The following is a 12606-nucleotide window of genomic DNA, read 5'->3' as shown; positions in this document are numbered from 1 at the left end:
CTCCCCATTTTTAGGAATTTTCTGGTATTTTTTCATGAATTTTCCCTTTTTCCCAGGATTTTTCCAAATTTTCTGCAATTTTTCACAAACATTTTCAAATTTCCAACCCTTTTTCGACCAGGATCCTAGTCGAAATTTCGACCTGGATCCTAGTCGAATTTTGGGCCAGCTTTGCAATCCTGGTCGAAGGACTTCGACTAGGATCCCCGACCTGGATTTCAACCAGGATCCTAGTCGAACCTTCGACCTGGATTTTGGTCGAAAACTAGTGTCTTTCTTTGCTTCCTGGTCGTTTGGTTTCGACCAGGATCCACGACCTGGGTTTTGACCAGGATCCTAGTCGAACCTTCGACCTGAATCTTAGTCGAGACTTTTGTGCTTATTTGCTTCCTGGTTGTTAGATTTCGACTAGAATTCACGACCTGGGTTTTGACCAGGATCCTAGTCGATTCTTCGACCTGGATCTTAGTCGAGTGTTCTGTGCTTATTTGCTTCCTGGTCGTTAGATTTTGACTAGGATTCACGGTCTGGGCTTCGACCAGGATCCTAGTCGATTCTTCGACCTGGATTTAAGTCTAGGTTTCTGTATCCCATTCTTGAAAAATATTGTACTTGATTCGACCTCGATCCTGGTCTGGGTTTCGACCTCAATCCAGTTCTATTATACCCGTAATTTTCGGGTGTCTGTTCGAAAGAATTCGAGCAGAATTCACGACTTGAAATTCGACCTCAATCCTGGTCTTTTATACCCGTTATTTTCGGGTGTCTGTTTGAAAGAATTCGAGCAGAATTCACGACTTGAAATTCGACCTTAATCTTGGTCTTTTATACCCGTTATTTTTGGGTGTCTATTCGAAAGATTTCGAGCAGAATTCACGACTTGAAATTTGACCTCAATCCTGGTCTTTTTGGGCTTCCTTCTTATCCAATTTGGATTGGGCCTTTGTATTTTTCCAAATCCTAATTGGATTTGGGCTTTTTATTTTTCTAAATCATAATTGGATTTGGGCTTTTCATTTTTCCAAATCATAATTGGATTTGGGCTTTTTAACTCCTATTGGGCCTCTTATTAATCTGGGCTTAATATATCAAAATACCCTCTTTAGAATTCTCTAGAATTCTCGGGAATTTTTATTTAATTTCTTTGGAATTCCTTGGAATATTCTGGCATGTTCCATTTTCTGGGCTTTTTTCTTTGGGCCTTTATCCTTACTGGGCTTTTTGTCCCTTCAACTTCACTTTTCCTCCTATATAAAGGAGTGAGTAGAGTCTACTGCTCCTCACTTTCTCATTTCTAAATTCTTCTTCTTTCTTCTTCTATTAAGAATCTTAGAGCAATAACAGTAAGTCGGAGTATTTTAAGCCCCAAAGCCTTTTTTAGGAGCATTACTTCAGGTAAAACTTCTCCCTTTACTTCTTGTGCTTGTTTTTGCATATTTTGCGTTTTTGAAATTATCTCTTTATGTGCCCTTTTTTCAGATGGCTGATAAGAAAATGACTCGTTTGGCCAAGATGAATGTGGCCAGAAAGTCCAATGAATTCCCTATTCGATTAAGGTACACTTCCTTGATCGATATGATCAACACCCGAGGGGACGAGTACCCGTCTGATGCGCATCTGGACGCGCATGACCATATTAGTGCCTTGCGGGATCCAAAGGAGCTGGAAAAGTTGAGTAGTTGTTTCAGAATCAAGGATCCTTTCAAACTGGTTCTTGCAGGTCCGGCCGACAGGGCTTGTCAGTGGAGGAAGGACGCATTATGCGTCTACAGGGATACTCTAAGGGCAGGTATCAGACTCCCCTTTCACCCGTTTATCCATGTTCTGCTAGCTGATGTGGGCATCAGCCCTTGCCAACTCCCTCCTAACTCTTGGAGGCTGATTCTATGCTATCGGTCGCAATGCGCCAAGCACAATGTCCCTACTTCTGTTGCTGTTTTCAGAAAGATTTTTCAGTTCAAGAACAGCCCTGAAAAGAATCCGGGTTGGGTTTCTTTAAACCAACGCCCAACTATTCCCCACATAGTGAACGAGAAGTCCATCCCTGACAACAATTTGGGGTGGAAGAAATATTTTTTGTTCGTCGTTTGGGAGGGTGGCGATTGGGGCACCCTATTTCGCTCGCTTTTGGGCTAGCCGTAGATGGGAGCCCAAACGATATAATTTTGTCTGAGGAGGAGACCAGAGCTTTCAACCTCCTGACGCAAGATAATGGGACTTCCCATTCTTGGGATCTTATCAGGGAGACCTTTCTTGTAGAACGCGGCCTTTCTCCCGTACTTAAGAAGAGTACATTTCCTTCCTTATCTAGTTCTTTTTATTTCCTTCATTTTCTATTTTGCTAATTCCTCAACTTACTTATCTCATTTGTTGCAGTGGCTGAGAAAATTGAGGAGGCTACAAAGCCTAAAGACCTGGAGATGACCAGGATGAAGCGTGCTGAAAAGGTCTTTAAAGACCCGCGCCTTGGGGATCGCTTCCTGGAGTTCCTACTCCAAGCAATGGAACCAGGAGAAGAAGGCCCCAGCCAAGTTTTACGTACCAAGCAAAAACCAGGGTCTTACTTTCAAACTGCTTGGGGAATCCGGGGCAAGGATTCGATTATCGGCAGCACAACGCTTGCCAATAAATGGTCTAATCATTGCATCTCCCCTGTTGACTATCAAGACTTTGTCCTTCAACAGGACTTGGAGGGGAACGAGCTTTTCGGAGCTCAGGCTTTGGCGACGGTATGTCTTTTTCCTTAGCCGTTCATAGTTGCCTTTTTTATTTTTCCCATCTCTTACTTTTGCTGTGTTTCTTATAGATGAACGCCCATTTTCAAGGGGCGATTCACCAAGCCAAGGCTTGGAAGGTTGGCCTGGAGGATACGAACAAGAAGCTGGAGGAGGCCAACCAAAGAATACAGGCCCTTGAAGCCCAACTTGCCTCTTCTACTTCTGACCTGGAAAAGGCCTGGGCCGAAAATGTTATCCTCAAGGCTCAAAAGGATAAAGCCTTTGATGGCTGGATGGACACTCAGGAGTTCAAGGATTTAATGGTGGAGCACGATGCCCTCCTACATCCAGTTAGCTATAAGGAAGGATGGGATGCCACTGTGGAGGCCATTCAGGACGAATTTCTTGAAGTCCTCGAACAGTCCTCCTTCCCTTGCCCTGTGCGAGTTCCAACACTTGGGGGTGTTATAGACAAGCTTGCTGATTTGATTAAGGATGGCCCATCGGGGAGTCAAGGCCAAAAGAGGAAGGAGCTCGAGTCCAGCTCTGAAGAGGAGGAAACTTCTTTCGAGGACGAGCCTGAGCCCGTTATAAAGAAGGCCAGGGTAGAAGAGCCTCCAAAGGCAGCGTCTCCTAAACCAGCGTCTCCTGCAGTATCCAAAGCGTCCGAAGATAGTTCCGGGGGGACCTCTGCGGAGACTTCCGAGGGGACGACCGAAGAGACATCCGAGGAGACTTCGGATAGTGGTTCTGAAGAATCCCTACCTTTCAAGGCCTAAGTTTTTTATGTATTTCTTCTTTATTAGACAATATTTGAACTTTGTAATTGACTTTTATTGTGTTCAGTCATATTTTGCCCAAGTATCGTCGTATTTTTCTTTTGATTTTTCAAACTCAAGTTTATAACTTGGTTTTATCTTTCACAATGCAATCAATCTAATAGGCCAAGATTAAATCGAAGGTTTTATATTATAACTTGGTATTCTGCATACCTTACATAAAATGGGTTCAACCCTGATAAAATCTAAAAATATCTTCTATATAAAAAAATCCTAAGCAAGCAAAGCTTCAAGGTGCTTTTAAACCTACGTGTCATTCTGACAAGTGAGAATCGTACTTTAACTATTTTAAACATAGTGAACCTTCAGGTTTTGTGCATGCCAAGTTCTCGGGACTTCAAAACCATCCATAGTCTCCAGCTTGTAGGTTCCTCTACCCTGAACGCTCTTGACTTTGTACGGCCCTTCCCAATTTGGGGCAAGTTTCCCTTTCTGCCCTACACCAGAAGCTTCTACTTTCCTCAAAACTAAATCACCTTATTTGAAGAATCTTTCTTTAACCCTTAGGTTGTAGTAGAATGAAGCTTTTTTCTGATATTCCACTATCTTCGCATGTGCCTCATCTCGTACTTCATCAATTAGATCCAGGGCTAACCTTTGCCCTTCTTCATTTTCCTCAGCATTGAAAGCTTGAATCCTGGGGGAGGAATGTGATATTTCTACAGGAATAACTGCTTCTGCACCATATGCTAACATGAAGGGAGTTGCTCCAGTCGTGACTCTACAGGTAGTCCTATAGGCCCATAGTATGGGGAGTATTTCATCCACCCTATTATTCCTTGACTTCTCGATCCTCTTCTTTAGTCCATCCAGGATTATTCGATTTGCCACTTCCGCTTGTCCATTGGCTTGCGGGTGAGCCACATATGTGAATCGTAACTCAATTTCATTTTCCTCACAATACTTCTTGAATTCCTTGTTGTTGAACTGTGTTCCATTATCAGTGACTAGGATGCGGGGAATTCCATACCGGCACATAATATATTCCCATAAGAATTGTGCAACCTGCTTAGTTGTGATCTTGGCCAAGGGTTTGGCTTCAATTCACTTGGTGAAATAATCAATGGCCACAATCAGAAACTTCCTTTGTGCCATGGCCATGGGGAAAGGCCCTAATATATCCATTCCCCACATAGCAAAGGGGATGGGCGAGTTGATAGAAGTCAGCATCTCGGGGGGTTGTTTAACAACTGGTGCGTGCTTCTTACAACGGTCATATTTTTTCACATATTCTTTGGCATCAGCCATCATTTATGGCCAATAGAAGCCTAAACGGGTTATCTTATGAGCCAAGGCCCTGCCCCCCAAGTGTTTCCCGCATATGCCTTCATGTACTTCTTCAAGAGCCAAGCGAGCCTCATCAGGCATGAGACATCGTAAGTAGGGAACCACGAAAGATCTTTTATACAGAATTCCATCTATCAAAGAGTATTTTAGTGCTCGAACAACCAATTTTTGTGCTTTAGTAGCATCGTTTAGTAACCAGCCGGTTTGAATGTGAGCCTTAATGGGATCAATCCATGACGTCCCTAAGCCTATAGGAGCCACAAACTTAACATCAATGCTCCGTGTTTTCAAAACGCGATAGTATACACTTCCAGAACTTTCTTCCATCTCAGATGAAGCAAACTTTGACAACGCATCTGCCTTAGCATTTTCCTCTCTTGGAATGTGCCCAACATGGCATTCATCAAATTGGGTCATCACAGCCCTTACTAGGCGGACATACTTAGCCATCGTCTCATCCCTTACCTCAAACTCTCCCTTCACCTGGGATATGACCAACTTCGAGTCTCCACAGACTTTTAGGTTCTTGACTCTAAGTGTCCTTGCTAAGCCAAGACTAGTTATCAGAGCTTCATATTCTGCCTCATTATTTGTGGTTGGGAAGTCTAGCTTCATGGCATACTCAATTAAGAACCCATCAGGGCTTTGTAAAACCAAACCTGCTCCACTTGAATTCATTTTTGATGCTCTATCAAAATAGAGAACCCGGTATTCTTTTTCCTTATTAACCTTCTCTTTATCCCCTTTATCAATTTCCTTGTCTTGAGGTATGTTATCTTCCTGCCCCCCGACTTTTTGGTTGGGTATGGTACATTCCGCCACGAAGTCAGCTAGTGCCTGGGCTTTTATTACCGTTAGTGGCTTATACTTGAGATCGAACTCTACGAGCTCTATTTCCCACTTGATCAATCTCCCACTAGCCTTGGGACTGTGAATGATATTTCTCAGGGGCTGATTCGTTAGCACCTCAATCTGATGAGCCTGAAAGTAAGGACGCAGCTTTCTCGAAGCCATTACCAAGGCTAGAGTAAATTTCTCAATAGTTGAATAATTCAACTCAGCACCATGCAGAATTTTGCTAACATAGTACATGGGTTTCTGGACTTTCAGTTCCTCCTTAACCAATACAGCGCTCAAGGCACTCTCTGAAACAGCTAAGTACAAGAATAAAACTTTATTCAAAACTGGCTTGGCCAACAATGGGGCCTGCGCCATATATTTCTTCAATTCTTCGAAAGCCTTCTGGTTTTCCTCACTCCATACAAAGTCCTTAATGTTTTTTAGTGAATTGAAGAATGACAGGCACTTGTCTCCTGACTTAAAGATGAATCGTCCCAGCACAGCAACCCTTCATGTGAGCTTCTGAACATCCTTGATAGTTTTTGGTGGTTCCATGTCCAGGATTGCCTTTATTTTATCAGGGTTAGCCTCGATCCCTCTCTTGGAGACCATCAATCCAAAAAAATTTCCAGATCCTACTCCGAATGCACACTTTGTAGGATTTAACATCATTTTGTGGTACCTGAGGACCTCAAAAACTTCCCTTAAATGGGCTATATGGTCAGTCTTTACTAGACTCTTGACTAACATGTCATCAACATAGACTTCCATAGTCTTGCCAATAAGATCCTTAAAAATTTTATTTACCAACCTTTGATAGGTGGCTCCTGCATTCTTGAGACCAAACGCTATAACAAGATAACAATAAACACCAAAGTCAGTGATGAATGATACCTTTGGAATGCCGTCCTTGTGCATCATGATCTGATTGTATCCACTAAATGAAAGGAATATGTCCTAAGTCCAATCATGTATTAGGATTTAGGAATAACTTCCTGTGTAATCTGTTTTGATTTCATTGATATTAATAAAAGACTTGGTTTGTTTTTATTACGGGCACTATCTATTTAAGTGTTTAAATAAGATATACCATAGTTTAGAGTAAAGCTTTTTATGGATTATGATGAGATTATAATAGTGAGACCTAAAAGATGATAACTCTAAACTTAAATAGTTCCTAATCATAGGATTACTAACTGGTAATTAATAATCCGCAAAGATCGGTACATACTATGCTTGCTTCATTATGAAGGATGTTTGTTCTCATAGACATTTGTGTGGTGACACTATAGCTAGTATGTAGGTGCTTATTATAGAATAAGTTCACTGAACATGACTCGCACAGCTGAACATCTGATGGAGTTCACTCACGTGTCAGCAGTTGTTCACATAGTGATAGTTGTACAAGTATCCTTAGACTTGAGGTCATCATAGTCATCTTGTGTACACTGAACTATGCTTTGGTTTAGTTCTTAGTCTCCAGGGACAATTATTAGGGCTCTACCGGGTATAGGAATTTGTACAAGAAGATAGTGTATGATCAATAAAGGATCTACCCCTTCCAGTGAAGGAAGCGAATGTTCAAGGCTGATCCACTTATGCTAGTTCAGGAATCTCTGGCCAGAGTGAATGAAATTAAAAAGGAGTTTCTAATTTGCATAGAACTACGCATAGTAAATGGTAAGCAAGTGATTGAATTAGATAGGCTTGACACGAGATCCATGCCTTGTATTTAATCGGGACATTGTAGGGTAGAAGGAGTTTATTGTACGGTAACTATTCACTGAATAGGTTCTTGGTATTCTAAGCAGTGAATTCAAATTATCCGGATAGTCGCGATATGCTGAGAAGTATCCCTCACGATGTAGAATAAATATGATTAATTAATTAATCATATTTAATAAATTAGAGAATTTATATAAATAATGATAAAATAGTTTTATTATTATTTATTTCTACTACCGGCTTAATATTGAACCTACAGGGTCACACCATAAAAAGAGAATGATTTAATGGTGGGGGAATTAATTAATAATGGCTAATAATTATTTATTTGTGAAATAAATAATTAATTGGCAAATTTAATAATTGATTAAATGAGATTTAATTGATTATAAATTAATGAAGAAAAGTTCTTAATATTATTAATTAAGGATTTAATTTTTTGGAAATTAAATCAAGAGAGAGAATTATTTCTAAAGTGTTTAGAAAAAGGATTAATAATTAAAATGTGTTTTAATTATTAATGAGAATAATAAATGGGTTAATAATAATAATATTTTATGAGAAAATTTCAGCTGAAAATTTTGCCTATAAATATACTATTATAAACCCTATTTTTATTCTAACCCCAAAATTTTATAAAACCTAATTCTCTCCACCTCCTCCTCCTCCTTAACGTCGTTTTCTTGGTGGATACCGGTGGAGTGCTTCACGTTTGAGGAGCAGCTGCTAAGGATCTCCGATCGTTGCTTTTGGATCGCATATTAAAGGTTAGTAATCGATCCCTATATTTTAATCACAATTTATATGCTTTTATTTGGATTTTATATGTGTAAAAGTGCTTTTACATGCTTCCGCTGCGATTAAAATCCAACATTGGTATCAGAGCTAGGTTGTATGCATATAGATCTGTGGTAAAAATTTCAGAATTTTATGTGCTTGTATGAATTAATTATGATTTTTACAAGTTATATTATGGATTAATTTTGTCTGATGAGAAATCGTTTCTCATAATAATTTGAATATTGATCTGGGTTCTACAAGTGTTGTAGATCGTCTGGGTATTTTTCTTATATTTTTATGATGTATAGATTATTTATTATGAATTTTTGAAGTTGTTGCAATTAGAATTCGTAATTAAATAAGTATATATATATAAATTGTAAGTTTGTATATATATATATATATATATATATTTGTTTGATGCTAGAAATCATAAGTGCTGCTGTACATCTACTGTTGTCTGACTGATTGCACGGAGAAAGAGAAAAGAACAAGGACGGCGGCACGCTGTTCGAGGAAGCTGTTAGGTGCGGCTGCTGCAGGCGCGTGTGGCGCCCGCGCGCGCGCGGCGGGCGGGGGGGTGTCGCGCATTCCGGGAATGCGTTACACACTGTGGCGCATTCACGGAATGCGTTACACCTTTTAATTGGTTAAAAGGGTTGTAACGCATCACCGGAATGCGTTACAGGGCTTGTAACGCGTTCCTGTAATGCGTTACAGCCTGACTGTCCACATTAAAATTGATTTTCTGGAAGTTTTGTAACTCCGTTTTAGGCGTGCAATATATCGTTGGATTCGTTTTTCCAAGACGGATCTAATGGTGTGATCAAATTTTAGTTTATGTAAAAGTTTTGAACTGTTTATATTTCCGAAAGTGTTTTAAAGCTGTTTTTAACTGTTTTAACTGCTTTTAAATACTTCATGTGATACATAGAGATGTATAATGCTTAGACCTATATGCTAGATGATGTAACATGTCTACCTTGATGTTTATTCATGTTGATATATGTGACATATGCTTAGTTTATCATGCGATGATAGATTTAGGTGAACTTAAATGAACATAAGGCGTTTGTTAGATAACCTAGTATAGTGAAATTGTTTCATAACCTTAATAATAATATTATGAATACAATTATGAGATTCTTGTATTTATGAAACACGTAATTGAATATGAATTTTTGATATGAGAGAAAGGATGATTCTGTCAACAACAGATTTCTATCTGTAAGAAAGGGTTATTAAGTGACGCCTCTTGACAATGCTCCACCCGATCTGGGAATCATCTGATTATTGATTTGAAATATTTAATTTAAAAGGAAGAATCTCTTTATAATATGATTATGATTGTAACGTAATATAATCCCTCTAAAATTAAATAATATCAAGTAGTAATTGGCCAATGACACAACGGGCTTGTGTCGGTCATAGCCTTCCAACATGATAGAAAATTAGTTCTTATTTTTGAATCATTGTCGGTTCGTGCTACAGCCGAGGGCTTTGATTTCGAAATAAGAAATACTTGTCTATTACATAGAGATGTGTACATTGAATAAGAATCTAAAGGTCGGTACGTGCCACAGCCGTGGGCCTTTGGGGACTGATTCAACTATACGGAATGTTGGGTTAGACTTGACTTAGAATATTGAGTTTGTCGTGCCACAGCCGAGACTCAATTATTCATGAGGCTAAAGTTTGATTAGGGAATAACATAAGATGTAATTGACAAGAGTTGTCTGCCTATTGAACATTACATGGCGGTTCGTACTACAGCCGGGGTTGTGTAATGGAATGTAGGATCCCTATTCCCACTAGCATTATGAATACTTAATTTTTCACGTAGGGGGTTGAATAAATTAGATAAACTAGTGGGAGCCACTTATGAATAAAGACCCGATTCATATAGTGTTTTGAAATGAAATCGAATATTTGCTAAGTGTTGTTATATGTTTATCATTTACAGATTTACAATATACATTATGTCTTCTGCACTATCACTCAGGAGCATACTGGATGCTCACAAGTTGACTGGTCCTAATTATGCTGACTGGCTTCGAAACTTGAGAATTATTCTCAGGATTGAGAAGCTGGAATACGTGATTGACTCACCTAAGCCTACTGAACCTGCTAGTGATGCACATAATGATGAACATGTTGTGTATCGTAAGTGGGTAGATGATGTAAATGTTGCTCAATGCATCATGCTAGCTTCCATGAACATTGAGCTATAGAAGCAACATGAGCATATGGATGCTCACACTATCCTCATGCATCTACAAGAGTTGTATGATGTGGCAGGGAGGATAGCTCGATATGAGATATCGAAGGAGCTGTTCGGTTGTAGGATGTCTGAGGGATCATCTGTAAATGACCATGTACTTAAGATGATCAATTTGATTGAACGTCTTGGACAACTTGGTTTTGACAGGGATGGGGAGCTAAGCCAAGACTTGGTCTTGCAATCGCTTCCGAGTTCGTTCTCGCAGTTTGTTGTGAACTTTCACATGAATAAGTTGGATGTCAGCCTGCCTGAACTCCATAACATGTTGAAGACTGCGGAATCGAATTTCCCCCTAAGAAGAGTTCTGTTCTTCTAATTGGTGAAGGTTTCAATCCTAAGAAAAGGAAGAGGAACCCTTCTAAGAAGAAGAAAGTAGGTGAAAAAACGCCGGTTCCACCAAAAGCTGAAGACCCCAAGAGCAAAGTTGTTTGCTTTCACCGTAACAAGGTGGGGCACTGGAAGAGGAACTGCAAGGTTTACCTTGCAGAATTGAAGAAGAAGAAGGGTAGTGAGACTACCGCTTCTGATTCAGGTATGTTCATGATAAAAGTGAATATGTCATTAAATCAAATTTTTACTTGGGTATTAGATACCGCCTGTGGTTCTCAAATCTGCAATTTGTTGCAGGGACTAAGGAGAAGTAGGACTCTTGAGGAAGAGGAGGTGATTCTACTGATGGGAAATGGAGCAAGAGTTGCTGCTGAAGATGTAGAATTATTTCATTTACAGATGCCTACGGGCAAAACTATTGTTTTAAATAATTGTTATTTTGTTCCCTCGATTGTCAGGAATATTATTTCTATTCCCATGTTAGACTGGCTGGATTTTCATTTATTATTGAGAATAATGAATGTTCTATTTTTAGAGATAATATTCTTTATGGACGTGGTACTTTAAAATAATGGTCTGTATAAGTGTGACATAATTTACTTCAGATTGAACAAACTAATAAAAGAAAAGGGATGATGAAAATCTCACTTTATTGTGGCACTGCAGTCTCCATTTAGTAGACATGGAAAAAGGACTGCAAATTTGCTAGGAATGGTACACACAGATGTATGTGGACCAATGTCTACGCAAGCCATGGGTGGATTTTCATACTTCATTACTTTCATGGATAATAGATCTAGATTCGGATATGTGTTTGATGAAACACAGGTCTGAAGCCTTTGAAAAGTTCAAAGAGTATAAGTATGAAGTGGAGAAACAAACCAAACATAGTATTATAATTCTTCGATTAGATCGAGGTGGTGAATACTTGAATGGAGAGTTTCTGGATTAACAAAGTAAATGGTATAGTCTCCTAGTGGACGCCTCCAGATTGGTATCTGAAAGGAGAAATCGAACTCTGTTAGACATAGTTCGGTCCATGATGAGCTATGCAAATCTTCCAGTATTCCTATGGGGTTATGCATTGGAAACCTCTGCATATTTACTGAATAAGGTGCTTTCCAAATCTGTTCCTCAAACTCCGTATGAGATATGGAAAGAAAGGAAACCGAGTCTTAAACACGTTAAGATTTGGGGATGTCCAGCTTATGTCAAGTAAGTTGACCCAAATAAGCTGGAATATCGATCCGTAAAATGTAGTTTTGTGGGATATCCTAAAGAGACTTTAGGGTATTACTTTTACACCGATCATCGGGTGTTTGTCTCCAGACATGCTACCTTCTTGGAAAAGGAGTTTATCCTTGAAGGAAATAGTGGGAGCAAAATTGAACTTGATGAAGTTCAAGAAGCACAAACTACTACGGATCAAGTGGAAACACCTGTTCTGACTGAACAACCTTCTGTGGAACAGCCCATTCGTAGGTCAGGGAGAGTGTCTCGCCAACCTGAGAGGTAATATGGCGTTGTCATTGAGAATGAAAATGAGTTGTCGATCATTGATGATGACGACCCTGTGACCTATAATGAGGCTATGAGTAGTGTTGACTCAGAGAAATGGCATAGTGCCATGAAATCCGGAATGAAATCTATGTATATGGGATACAAAAGAATGATTAGAGCAGATGGCCAGGTGGAGACCTTTAAGGCCAGGCTTTTGGGAAAAGGATTCAAACAAAGGCAATGGATTGACTTTGATGAAACCTTTTACATGTAGCCCTGTTAAAATCAGTTCGGATTTTGCTTGCGA

This window comes from Apium graveolens, chromosome 5 (assembly GCF_009905375.1).
Source record: "Apium graveolens cultivar Ventura chromosome 5, ASM990537v1, whole genome shotgun sequence".
NCBI lineage: Eukaryota > Viridiplantae > Streptophyta > Magnoliopsida > Apiales > Apiaceae > Apium > Apium graveolens.
This window is presented reverse-complemented; position numbering follows the sequence as displayed.